Raw genomic sequence first — 13,207 nt, 5'->3', positions numbered from 1 at the left:
TAGCAGAACAGTCGTGTCCTTTTACAATTCTTACAATTTATACAATATTTTGTTCATTTTTCAAAAAAGAATGCTTCTATTTTTTTTAATACTTTAAATAGGAGATTGAAAAAAAAATTAGAGCTCTTTTTTTATGGCAAAAAATATGAAAATTAAAAAATATGTAAATTATGTTCAAGTGTCTTGAAAATATTTATACTAATTATACCACAAGTTATAAATTTCAACTTAACTAATCATCAAAGTTAAATTAAAAAATACAAAACAGGTATTTTCGTAAAATGAGGTGTTTTAGTTGAGAAAAATAGAAAATATAATGTGTTTTATCTGAAAAGATAATTGGTTAGTTATAAATATAAAAATTATGACCAAAAATTAAAACTTTCAACGTTTTCAATGTTCGGGCACCTAGACACATACTATACATTTATTCCATTTAAACTCGCATATTATATTTTTTATTTGCTAGAAAATATGCTAGGAAATATTTTTAGCGATAAAAAATCGAGAATAAAATCTAGAGAAATAATTTTCCTCATTGATAAAAATATATCATCCAATTGAATGTCTAAAATAACACACTAAAAATCTTTTTGAACCCCTCAAAAGTGAAACCCCATGAAAAAACTAGGGGAAAAAAAGTGCCCCTATACATTACATTCTATACTATAATTAAGAATAAAACTAGTGTCTTCCAAAAGTTTAGAGAATTCCCTCATGACACCAAAATTGTAGTTAAATTAATTTGAAAAGCGAGCATTGTGTTTTAAAATCTGATAAGAGAACACCAATTAAATCTCTTTCAAGTATCGTGACAACAACAACAAATTAAATAAATAAAATAAAATAAGGAGAATATGTTAAAAATGAGAGAAAATTAAACGTGATAAATATTAATTTATTATAACAAACGAATGTATATACAATTCATAAAAACAAAGAAATAAAATAAAGTCTAACAAAAAGAACCAACAAAGTGGCATGTAAAAGGCCAAAATATATGTCATCAAATAAGTCATATAAAAGATATAACATTAACCTTCAATCAAGACACTAATTGAAATATTTTCGTCAAATAACTAATCTAAAAAGAAAGTGAGGGTCGAGAACTTTGTATTGATAATTCTCAACAATGATTCATCGACAGTACATCATGTTCACTGATCTGCAATTATAATGCATTTTGTTATAATTATTATATGGTAATAAAATTGAGATAGAAATTAAGAAAATTATTTATAGAAATTCATGGACAAAAAAGAATGTAATATGGTTAATAAACTAATTAGATAATCAGTAATGCCCATAAAATCATGTGACTAAAAACAAGTAATCATGTGATCAGTTTGGTTACTATTTTTTATTAAAATAAAATAATAGTAATGTATGTAATCAGTTAAGATTTTAATTTTTTGTATTAAGTCTGCCAAGATAGCTATCGCTAAGAAAGCAAGTAAATCTACACTTCAACAAATAAGGAAGTGAAGAGTTCACTTTCACGGAACCTTTTAAAGCCGACATGTAGTAAGTTGTAAAAATAATGTGGCAATATTAAAAGTGGGCTTTTGTGGCTTTACGGGAACGTCATGAGCAAAACCTAGAAGTTGATCGAAGGGTTGAGAATACTGGTCAGTCTACTTTAAATGATAATTAAGAAGAAGTTGAACAGATACTGTATATTTACACATGAATTCCCAATTGTACGATAATTTAGAGTATAGCTCCTATAAAATTTCTACATCTTTTATACCTGGACAGATCCTAAAAAATTTAAAGGAGTGTCAAAATGTTAAAAGTTCGTGGTAGGAGTTTGTTATTAGCCCTAGGCTTTAAACTAGCAGTACCATGTGCACATATCTTTCTTTGAGTTCCCTCCTTTCTGGGGTTCACGACTTCTTTTATATGTCCAAATATTGAGCCGATATACCTTCTTTACAGCCTCTTGGGGGGATGACTGGTGGATCAAGAATAGGCATTTCAGGGAAGATGCAGATATAACAGATACGGAAGGGGAGCTCTACCCTGCAAAAGTTGATCATAATTAGGTAAAGAGCTCTCTAATAAAAAGGTGGTGATTAAATTGAATAAATGCAGAAGCCTAGATTAGAGATAAGAAATTTTCTGCGGATGCTAGTTAAGTATCATGTGTCTCTTACTCATGTCCACTGCATGTTATTCTAGAAGAACTAAAGAACAAAATGTTGCATTATATTCTGGTAACCTTTATTACCAAAATCTATTCCTTTTTATTCATATGTTTGCTTCAAAATAATGTATTTTATGTTTGACACATTATAGGAAAGGTACGATATTCCTGAACACTGCAACAAGTGGATAAAAAGGAGTATTTAATACTTGTTCGAGAGTGCAAAAGTCCCGTGTGAAGAAGAATCAGTACAAAAAATATGCCACTGACGAGGAAAGGATTGAAAACATGCCGGATAAAATTTCATTTGATGATTCTAAGTTATGGATGAAGTATCGGGAAGATGAAGGAGTTCGGGTACTCTTAATAAACATGCATATATAAAGTAGACTTAAAGTCGAGTAACCATTTACTTTAATTTTTTTGGTACCTCTAAGTACAATTTGAGTCAAGAATTTCATTTTTTAATAATAGACACTTGAAAAGGAGAATGCAGTCTATCATAATTCATATGCTGACCACGCACTCTCGGCCGCAAATCTCCGCTGAAATTAGAGACAAATTGGTATGACATATTTTTAAAAACGAAAAATCAACACATTTAATTCTGATATGTTATATTTTAGCCAAAGTGGTACGACATTACTTTTTATTTTTGTGTCTTTTTTTATATATGCTAGAAAAGCAAAGACCCCAATTCAGAATAATCATCTGATGAATTCATGTGATGAATTCATGTGAACTTCCACCACTAACCATATAACAATACAAAATCGAAAAAATAACTCAAATAAATATACATAAACTAATTCCTTAAGCTAACCAACATACATACTATAATCAATTGAAATACAAACCCATAAAACACGGAATTTGAAATACACATACAAGGAGACATAATTTAACAAAAAAATAAGAACCCAATTAAACACATGAAAGTGAGAAGATGTAAATAATGTCAAAGAGACATATTTAACATATATTGTGAATTCCAAATATTAATTACGAATTTTAAAATTATTAAAATAATTAAGAATCCCCAAAAATCGAGGGTTTACAAATATTAAACTAATAATTATACAAATAAGATATTGAATTCATACTATAAATATATGTCATAAAAGCTTGAAACGAATTAAATTCAGATCCAAAGACGAAAGCTTTAAATCCAACTTCAACTTCGAGTTTACCTATTACGGAGTTTAAAGGATGGAGAAAGAGGTATAATATGTATTGGGTGTGTTGTTTAAAGGTATCTTTTGGGTAATAGTAATTTTCAGATAACAGGCTTCAGTAGAAAATTTGGCGGCTTCTATTTCCAATTCAACAAGTTTCTGAACCAAATTTTATTTTTTTGCTTTTTAATAACATATTTTTTTTATAATCTACGGGAACACTACAAGAAATATGGGCTATAAGAGACCATCACAAATATGATAGTCCTGTATCCTTTGATTTTTATCCTCATTTCCAACCGAATATAACCATCCAACATGGTTGGTCGATCGCAATTATAATCATAACCAACCAAGTACCAACCCACGTTGGTCGATTTTCCTTCTTTTGAGTTAACCTTTGTGCAAAAAGTTTAATGTTTAATGACTAAATAGCAAGTTAATTCTAGTACATTGATCAGTTAGCAAGTTTTTTGAGTTTAATGACCTAGATGCATGTTGGTCATGAGTTCAATGATAATTTAGCCTATTAAAAACATTTACACATGGGATATATAATGACATAGGTCAGGGTATAGTAATACAAAAAAGTGTAAAACTCTCTAGGCCCGCCTTGGATATAAATCTAACCTAAGGAGGATCTGAACCACCAACAAAATATCAACCTTCCGATCAGCCAGATAGCCGTGATATAGCTTTAGATCATTATTTCTTCTCTGCATCCAGATCTTGAGGGGTCTGGTAAGTAGAAAGGAAAAAAGTACTTTGATTTTCCTGTAAAAACCTGCATAACAGCATGGTTAAGTACTAGATATATAACCACAGAAATATATAACAAAAAATTTTGCACAGTAGTTTGAAGGAAAAAACATACTTTATCAAGCCCAGTATCTCATATTTGAGCTTCATCCGCATTTCTTCTTCAATATCTACCGCTTGTAGGATCTCCGGTAACTTAACTATAATTGGAGAATGTAATCAAATTAACAAAAAAAAAAATATTGTGGCATAAATATGGTAATTGTTCTAATAAGATAAAAGAATTTAAACATTTGATGATAGAATCAAAACAGAAACATGTGTGAAATTATGCCGTAATCACATTATATGCATGCTAATACTCTAATACTATCAAATTAAATCCTCTTATGAAAAGAATGTAAGATAAAATCTACTTAAATAATTGAATTAATAAACATCTCTAACACTAGTCAAGCATACCAAAGAGACACAATAAATGTTCAGTTCCATATGCTACTGAAGGAGGGATGTTCTCTGCACTTAATGCTTCGTATTGTTTGCGCTCGTTATTGTACAGTAGCATTGTAGGAAGTGCTTTGTCAAAGTAATAACGTATCGCGTATAAGATTTCTTGTATTTCACCTCTCAACCTATTACCAGAAAGCATGTCAGAAGATGGATGACTGCAGCATCCACATTAGCACAAAAAATGCTACATGAAAGACACTTAAAAATTATATGACGGTAACCAAAAAGGAAAATACAAATACTTAATTAGGTAATCTGGCATCAAGAATTTAAAAATATATAGGGAACATCAAATATAGAACACCAACTTACATGTTATTCTTTTTCACTTTGAACCTAAAGTACTTCTTCAATATGTCATCGACATTTGGGTTGCGAGGAAGCTTAACAAGCTGCTAGGCGACACAGGACAATTCAATACCATAATTAACAATATCACATTAGAGAATGCTAAAAATGAAAATAGCGACAACAATATTTCATTGAACCTTGAACCCAGAGATTAAATTGAAAAATATCTAAAATTTATAAAGTGAAAGACTGAAATACCTTGCCTAGGCTGGTTACAAATTCAGAATCATCCACTAGTTGTTTCTTTAGCATTCTTGGAATTTCAATATTCATATTCTCCTCGGCTAACAAGATTTCTGAAAAAAGAAAAACAAAATGTAATCCCCACAAGCTACTTGATCGTGTTATAAGTTAAAATTGAGAACTCTTGTAACATATATTTTATTGTATAAATGTATGAAATATCAAATAGTTCTAACCATCAGACTCCTTTGTAACCATCAGACTCCTTTGCTTTTCCCTTATCGCCAGACTTAGTGTTCGTAGCCAACTGATTTTGAATATCTTCATTAGATTGCTTGGCTTTTCCCTTATGGCCAGACTTAGTGTTCTTAGCCAACTGAATTTGAATATTCTCATCAGTAAACTTCATCAGACGATCAGTTCCCAGCCATTCATCCCATCTGTTATGTAAATAGGTTTTTTAATGTTTGAGTATATAGGACGAGTAGCCATGTCTTGCCAGGGACAAAAAATGGGTTGCACTGCTCTTTTATTGTGCAACTTTTTTAAGATGTATACAAACACAATCACCATTAAAAAATCTTAAAAAACACAATTCCACAAGATTCAATGTTTGACAAGGGAGCATGCTTCCACATATATGTACTCACCTTTTATTCCAACCCTGCACATATAAAGGGACCAAATCAATAAATTTTGATTATGACTATTAAACTTCCAAAGTTATATAAGTTATTGCTTGTTAAAAGAGAGAGAACCGATTATTAAAGCATCGTGAATCTCTCAACAATATACTCACAGCATAATGAACCAAATATCTCTTTGCTGTCATGCTAGATTCAACAACCGTCAACACCTATAAAAGAAATTAAGAAACATGATTTTACCCATTTTGTTGTGAAAAAAACGGCCACAAAGAATGTCAAAGATACAAAGAGAGGAAAAGCCATTTTACAGTTATTTCTACAAATTAATGGAAATGAGACTTGACACAAGAAATCAAATTTTTAAAATGCATCAAAATGCATGATAATATACAAAGTTTTACCTTGGCCTCATACCATTTGTCACTATAAGAAGCCCAAACTTTCTCACCTTCTTCATAAAGACTATTATCCGAGGAACAGTTCATCAAGTCAACCCCAGTTTTTGATTTTGGCATTTCCCTGGGGGGCACTTAAAACCTGCAGATACAAACTAGGGGGCGCTATATATAAGAATACTAAGTTGTTTGCGGCAATGTCTTAGAGAATACACGATTGAAAGGTTCTTATATAGTGAGAGTTTATTATGACCTAGTTGACACGCATTCATGTTAACTGAAACTTTTCTCACTAGTCGCGTCCTTAGCTGAACAGTCGTGTCCTTTTACAATTCTTACAATTTATACAATATTTTGTTCATTTTTCAAAAAAGAATGCTTCTATTTTTTTTAATACTTTAAAGAGGAGATTGAAAAAAAAATTAGAGCTCTTTTTTTATGGGAAAAAAATATGAAAATTAAAAAATATGTAAATTATGTTCAAGGGTCTTGAAAATATTTATACTAGTTATACCACAAGTTATAAATTTCAACTTAACTAATCATCAAAGTTAAATTAAAAAATATAAAACAGGTATTTTCGTAAAATGAGTTGTTTTAGTTGAGAAAAATAGAAAATATAATGTGTTTTACCTGAAAAGATAATTGGTTAGTTATAAATATAAAAATTATGACCAAAAATCAAAACTTTCAACATTTTCAATGTTCGGGCACCTAGACACATACTATACATTTATTCCATTTAAACTCGCATATTATATTTTTTTATTTGCTAGAAAATATGCTAGGAAATATTTTTAGCGATAAAAAATCGAGAATAAAATCTACAGAAACAATTTTCCTCATTGATAAAAATATATCATCTAATTGAATGTCTAAAATAACACACTAAAAATCTTTTTGAGCCCCTCAAAAGTGAAACCCCATGAAAAAACTAGGGGGAAAAAGAGTGCCCCTATACATTACATTCTATACTAAAATTAAGAATAAAACTAGTGTCTTCCAAAAGTTACGAGAATTCCTTCATGTCACCAAAATTGTTGTTAAATTAATTTGAAAAGTGAGCATTGTGTTTTAAAATCTGATAAGAGAACACCAATTAAATCTCTTTCAAGTATCGTGAAAACAACAACAAATTAAAAAATTAAAATAAAATAAGGAGAATATGTTAAAAATGAGAGAAAATTAAACGGATAAATATTAATTTATTATAACAAACGAATGTACATACAATTCATAAAAACAAAGAAATAAAATAAAGTCTAACAAAAAGAACCAACAAAGTGGCATGTAAAAGGCCAAAATATATGTCATCAAATAAGTGATCTATAAAAGATATAACATTAGCCTTCAATCAAGACACTAATTGAAATCTTTTGGTCAAATAACTAATCAAATAATTTCGAGAAATAATTTTATTTGACAAAATAATTCAAAAGAAAAATACAATCAATTCATACCTTAATTGCAACTCAATTAATACACTGATTATGACATTCTGACTCCGACTCATATGTGAGGCCAAACACTCAACTCTTGTAGCCGACAAAAAAAAGAGGAAACTTTGATTGTAGCAAGAGTAAAAAAATACTTTTAAACTCTTTGTTTTTTGTTCAAAATTGTACTACCCTCTACTGTACAATGAGAGGTTTAGTTGAAAAGAAAACAACAAAAAATTAAAACTTTGATGTCAAAATTACTCAATAAGAAGCATTCACAAGAAATTGATAATTCGGGTGCAAAAAAAAGAGTGAGACTATTGTGAATAGAAGCACTAAGTAGGGTTAAGAACTTTGTATTGATAATTCTCAACAATGATTCATCGACAGTACATCGTGTTCACTGATGTGCAATTATAATGCATCTTGTTATAATTATTATATGGAAATAAAATTGAGATAGAAATTAAGAAAATTATTTATAGAAATTCATGGAAAAAAAAGAATGTAAAATGGTTAATAAACTAATTAGATAATCAGTAATTCCCATAAAATTATGTGACTAAAAACAAGTAATCATGTGATCAGTTTGGTTACTATTTTTTATTAGGATAAAATAATAGAAATGTATGTAATCAGTTAAGATTTTAATTTTTTGTATTAAGTCTGCCAAGATAAAGAAGATAAAATCTGGTCTCAGAACTCCTTCCCAAGTTGAGAAGAACCATGTGCCAGCTATAGCGAAGAAAGCAAGTAAATATACACTTCTACAAATAAGGAAGTGAAGAATTCACCTTCAGGAAACCTTTTAAAGCCGAAATGTAGTAAGTTGTAAAAATAACATGGCAATATTAAAAGTGGTTCAGTTACTGCTTTTGTGGCTTTACGGGAAGGTCATGAGCAAAACCTTGAAGTTGATCCAAGGGTTAAGGATACTGGTTAGTCTACTTTAAATGATAATTAAGAAGAAGTTGAACAGGTACTGTATATTTACACATGAATTCCAAATTGTATGATAATTTAGAGTATAGCTCCTAAAAAATTTCTACATCTTTTATACCTGGACAGCTCCTAAAATATTTAGAGGAGTGTCAAAATATTAAAAGTTTGTGGTAGGAGTTTGTTATTAGCCCTAGGCTTTAAAGTAGCAGTACCATGTGCACGTATCTTTCTTTCAGTTCCCTCCTTTCTGGAGTTCATGACTTCTTTTATATGTCCGAATACTGAGCCGATATACCTTCTTTACAGCCTCTCGGGGGATGACTGGTGGATCAAGAATAGGCCTTTCAGAAGGCATAGAAACTACATAGGAGGAAGATGCAGATATAACAGATGTGGAAGAGGAGCTCTACCCTGCGAAAGTTGATCATAATTAGGTAAAGAGCTCTCTAATAAAAAGGTGGTGATTAAATTGAATAAATGCAGAAGCCTAGACGAGAGATAAGAAATTTTCTGCGGATGCGAGTTAAGGATCATGTGTCTCTTACTCATGTCCACTGCATGTTATTCTAGAAGAACTAAAAATATATAAACGATCCAGAGCTAGGTATCAGAAATTGGTATCAGAGCTAGTAATAGGCGGGAGATGAACAGTAAAAACACTGTAGCAAAAGTAGCCGTGAATAGTAGACAGTGAATAGTAACTAATGAATAGTAAAAAGTACATGAATAGTGAAAATGAAATAAAATTTAAGGTTAAATGAGACCTCCAGCAAGAATAAATAGAGAAAGGAATAAATAATATAAATCTAAAATAATAGCAACTCTATTAATTTTATTTATAGTAGAAAACAAAGCAACACAACAGATGTGTAAGAAAATTTTATACAGACAATTAATCTGACTTATGGAAGATTTAAGGATACGATCAATTCAGTATATAGTTGATAAAGAACCAACATATAACAGGCTAATAAATCAACATATTGAAAGTTGTAAGATAAGCATGCAAATAATAAATGAAAAATTAGATATTATAGCTATGTTACAAACAATGTTGGAAGAAAGAGATGAAAAAATTAGGAGACTAGAGGAAGAAAAACTTTTATTAAAACGAGAAAAATTTATTAAAGATACTAATTTAGAAATCGAAATAAAAGACTTAAAAGAAGTATTAACTGAATAATATAGATTAATAGACGATTTAAGACAAAAAAATTAAAAAATGAATTGGACAGATCCAAATGCAATAACTAGAAATAATAGAAAACTAAAGCAATTAATAAAAAATCAAGAAAAAATAGAAATAGATCTGGAAAAATTACTAGAAAGAAAAAATAAAATAACATGGACAAGAGAGAATAATGAAGAAATTATGAGAATTTACCAACAACTTGGTAATATGGTAATAACATTTAGAAATAATAAACTAAGAATACAAGGACTTAAAAGAATAATTTTAACAATTAATATAACTGGATAAAATATAGATGGATAAAATGTCATTAGAAGAAATAAGTGAAAAACAAGATATATATTATCAAATGGATGAATACGAAGGAGGAACATCACAAACCCTAAGTTTTAAACCAGATATATATAATCAAATTCAAAGTGAAACAGAAGAATTAACAATAAAAAAGATATTCAAGACATCATATTTTGAAAGAAATAAGGAAGTTAGGTATATAGCCCAAAAACATGAGAATGTAATAAATATAGATACAATAAATGGAAAAACAAGAATAAATTTAATAACAAATGGATTAATAAAAAGAGAATTATCCAAATTAAAACAAAAGGAAGCAAATAAACTAAAAATATATATTTTTTGGAGCAATAGAATTTACAATAAAAGCATATTTTCAGAAAAATATCGATACTCCTGTACAGATATATGTATTGGATGATAGAATAATAGGAAATATACAAGATTCATTAATAGCGGTAATAAAAGGAAACTTGATATATCAGAAATTAAAATTTATAATACAACCCGATTTCAGTATATCACTAAGGGATGAAAATAAAGAAAGATCTTTAACATTATACTATAAGTTAGATGGAATAAAAATGCAAAAAAGAAGTAAAGTTATTAGTATAGAAACCAAAATGGTTTATGCCATGACTGGAAACCATCACGTAAAGAAACAAACGGAATTAGGAATAATAGTACCAAAGTTATATAATAATATATTAGAAAAAATTGAACATAAAGAAGAATCTCAAATAACAATCCTAGAAGAAATTACAATAGATTTTAGTAATAGACAAATGATTCCAAAGCAGAGAATTAAACCAATATTAGAAGGATCCAGATTAAGTTTTAGAAAAGAACAAAATCCTATAAGATTAATTAGATCAATGAGTATGACGAGTAGAAAGATAAATTTAATAAAGATAGATACTGATAGTTTGAAAATAAAAATAATAATATTTGACGAAAAATAACAAGAGACTGTATAGCAGAAATTAATACAGGAGCTACCAAAAGTTTTATTCATATAAGCAAGGTAAATGAAGAAAATTATAAATGGATAGAACCTCAGACTTACAGATATGCAGAAAATGATAGAGAAATATTTATTACTAAATGTACTAATTTAAAATTTAAAATATTAGACTTGGAATATAATATAAATATAGGAGTAATAGAATATGATAGTTCGAGTGAATTATTATTAGGGAGCGACTTCTTAAAAATGATAAATTATAAAATTAATAATAATGGAATAAAAATAGTAGATCAAGGAAAAGAAATATTTATAGAAAAACTATGAATATATAAGAAAAATTAAGGAATAAGAAAGAAAAGTTAAAGAAGATACAGAGTATGTTAGAAAGCGAAATAGATTCACAAATAAAATACTTAGAATATAAGGAAAGACAAACAAAGTTAGAAAATGATATTAAGAAATTAGAAGAACATAGTAAAAATACTAGTAAATATTGGATAGATGTTGGAAATGGTTGGAAGAAGCGAATCAACAAATAATAAAATGTTAGACTCAGAATTTATAAAAAAATTATGGGAAGAAATAATAGTTAAACAAAAACTAAATGCAATAATGAGATTGATAGAAAAACAAGATAATCAAGAAAATTTGAGACAAATAATAAGAGAAGAGTTAACAAGCTTATGAAATAATTCTGAAATACCTACTTTAAAAATGATACTAGACAAGTTAATAAAATTAGAAGAAGGAAAACAAGAAATTATACCAGAAAAAGAAATTACAAATAAGTCAGAACTAAAAGCCATAAATGCATGGAGAAGAGTTAATGAGCCAATGATGATAGATATAAGTAAAATGAAACCTAATATATCTGAACCAATAGGAAAAGTATTAGATAATTTGGGACAACTTAGTAAAAAGGGAAAGTTCTAATGGAAACTAAAGAACAAAAAGAATATAATGTGATAACATTTTTAAAGAATCATGGAAAAGAAATTTTAGAAAGAGAAAAATATAAGTATGAACCATTAAAAAAGGAAACAACTAGTGAAAGTAAAGCTAAGTTTAAGATTGATATGATAGAATATTTAAAGTCAAAATTAGAACAACAAAAGGAAGAAGTAGAAGAAATAAGAACGGAGAATAAAAAACTACGATTAAATACTAATGAAGAATGGTTAGAAAAATATAAAAATATAAAAATAAATATAAAGAAACTAAAAAGGAACTAAAAGAGGTAAAAAGAGATTTAAGACAAGCAAAAAAGGAATTAAATGAAAAAACAGAAGAAAATAAAAAAAGAAATAGAAATATTGAAAAAGCAATTAAATAAGTTAAAAGGAAAAAAAAAGGATACAAGTGAAGTTTCTAGTACCGTGTCTACAAATAATAATACAAGTACTAGTGAATCGGAACAAGATAATTTAGGAAAAACGGTGAATATAATAGAAGAATATAACAGTAGTTATGAGGAAAATTCTGAAATAGAAATAGAAAATAAAAATATAATAGAAGCTTTAGAAAGAATGAAAAATATAAATGCAGTAATAAAACAAGAATCGAATAGTGACCAAGAAGATAAAGATAATTATACTGATATAGAAACTGAAGGAATAAAAACTGAGGAGATGGATAACTACCCACAAGAAGAAGTAACCGACCATAATATGGAAGTTATAACAAGATATAGGAACACGATACCAAAACACATACCAATAGGACAACATAATGAATTTAAAGAATTCATAGGATCAATGTCACAAGGCGTAAACTTAAATGGATACTTTTTAGACTTAGATAATGTATATGAAGAACAAGAAATTAGTAGGAGAATAACTGATTGGAATTTAGGAATATATATAGCATTAATGAACTCCACTCATACAGATGAGTTAGAATATACTTATAACTTGATCTCAAAAATGTTAATTGGAAAGGTAGCATATTGGATAGAATCCATAGAATATCAGTTAAAAACTGAAGTACTAAGGTATGCAACGGAATGGAAATCAATGTTACAAATATTTGATATGATATTAAAAAGAGAATTCTTAGGAGAACCTTGGATAGTAGCTAGAGACCAAGTTCTAATAGAAAGAAAAATAGAAATAATAATGAATCTAAATAACATGAAATGCTGTAAAATTAACAAGTTACCAGAATATACTATAAGTTTTACTAAATTCTTTTATGAAGCTAGATTCTTA

Source organism: Apium graveolens, chromosome 4 (assembly GCF_009905375.1).
Source record: "Apium graveolens cultivar Ventura chromosome 4, ASM990537v1, whole genome shotgun sequence".
Taxonomy (NCBI): Eukaryota; Viridiplantae; Streptophyta; class Magnoliopsida; order Apiales; family Apiaceae; genus Apium; species Apium graveolens.
Note: the sequence above shows the minus strand (reverse complement) of the source record.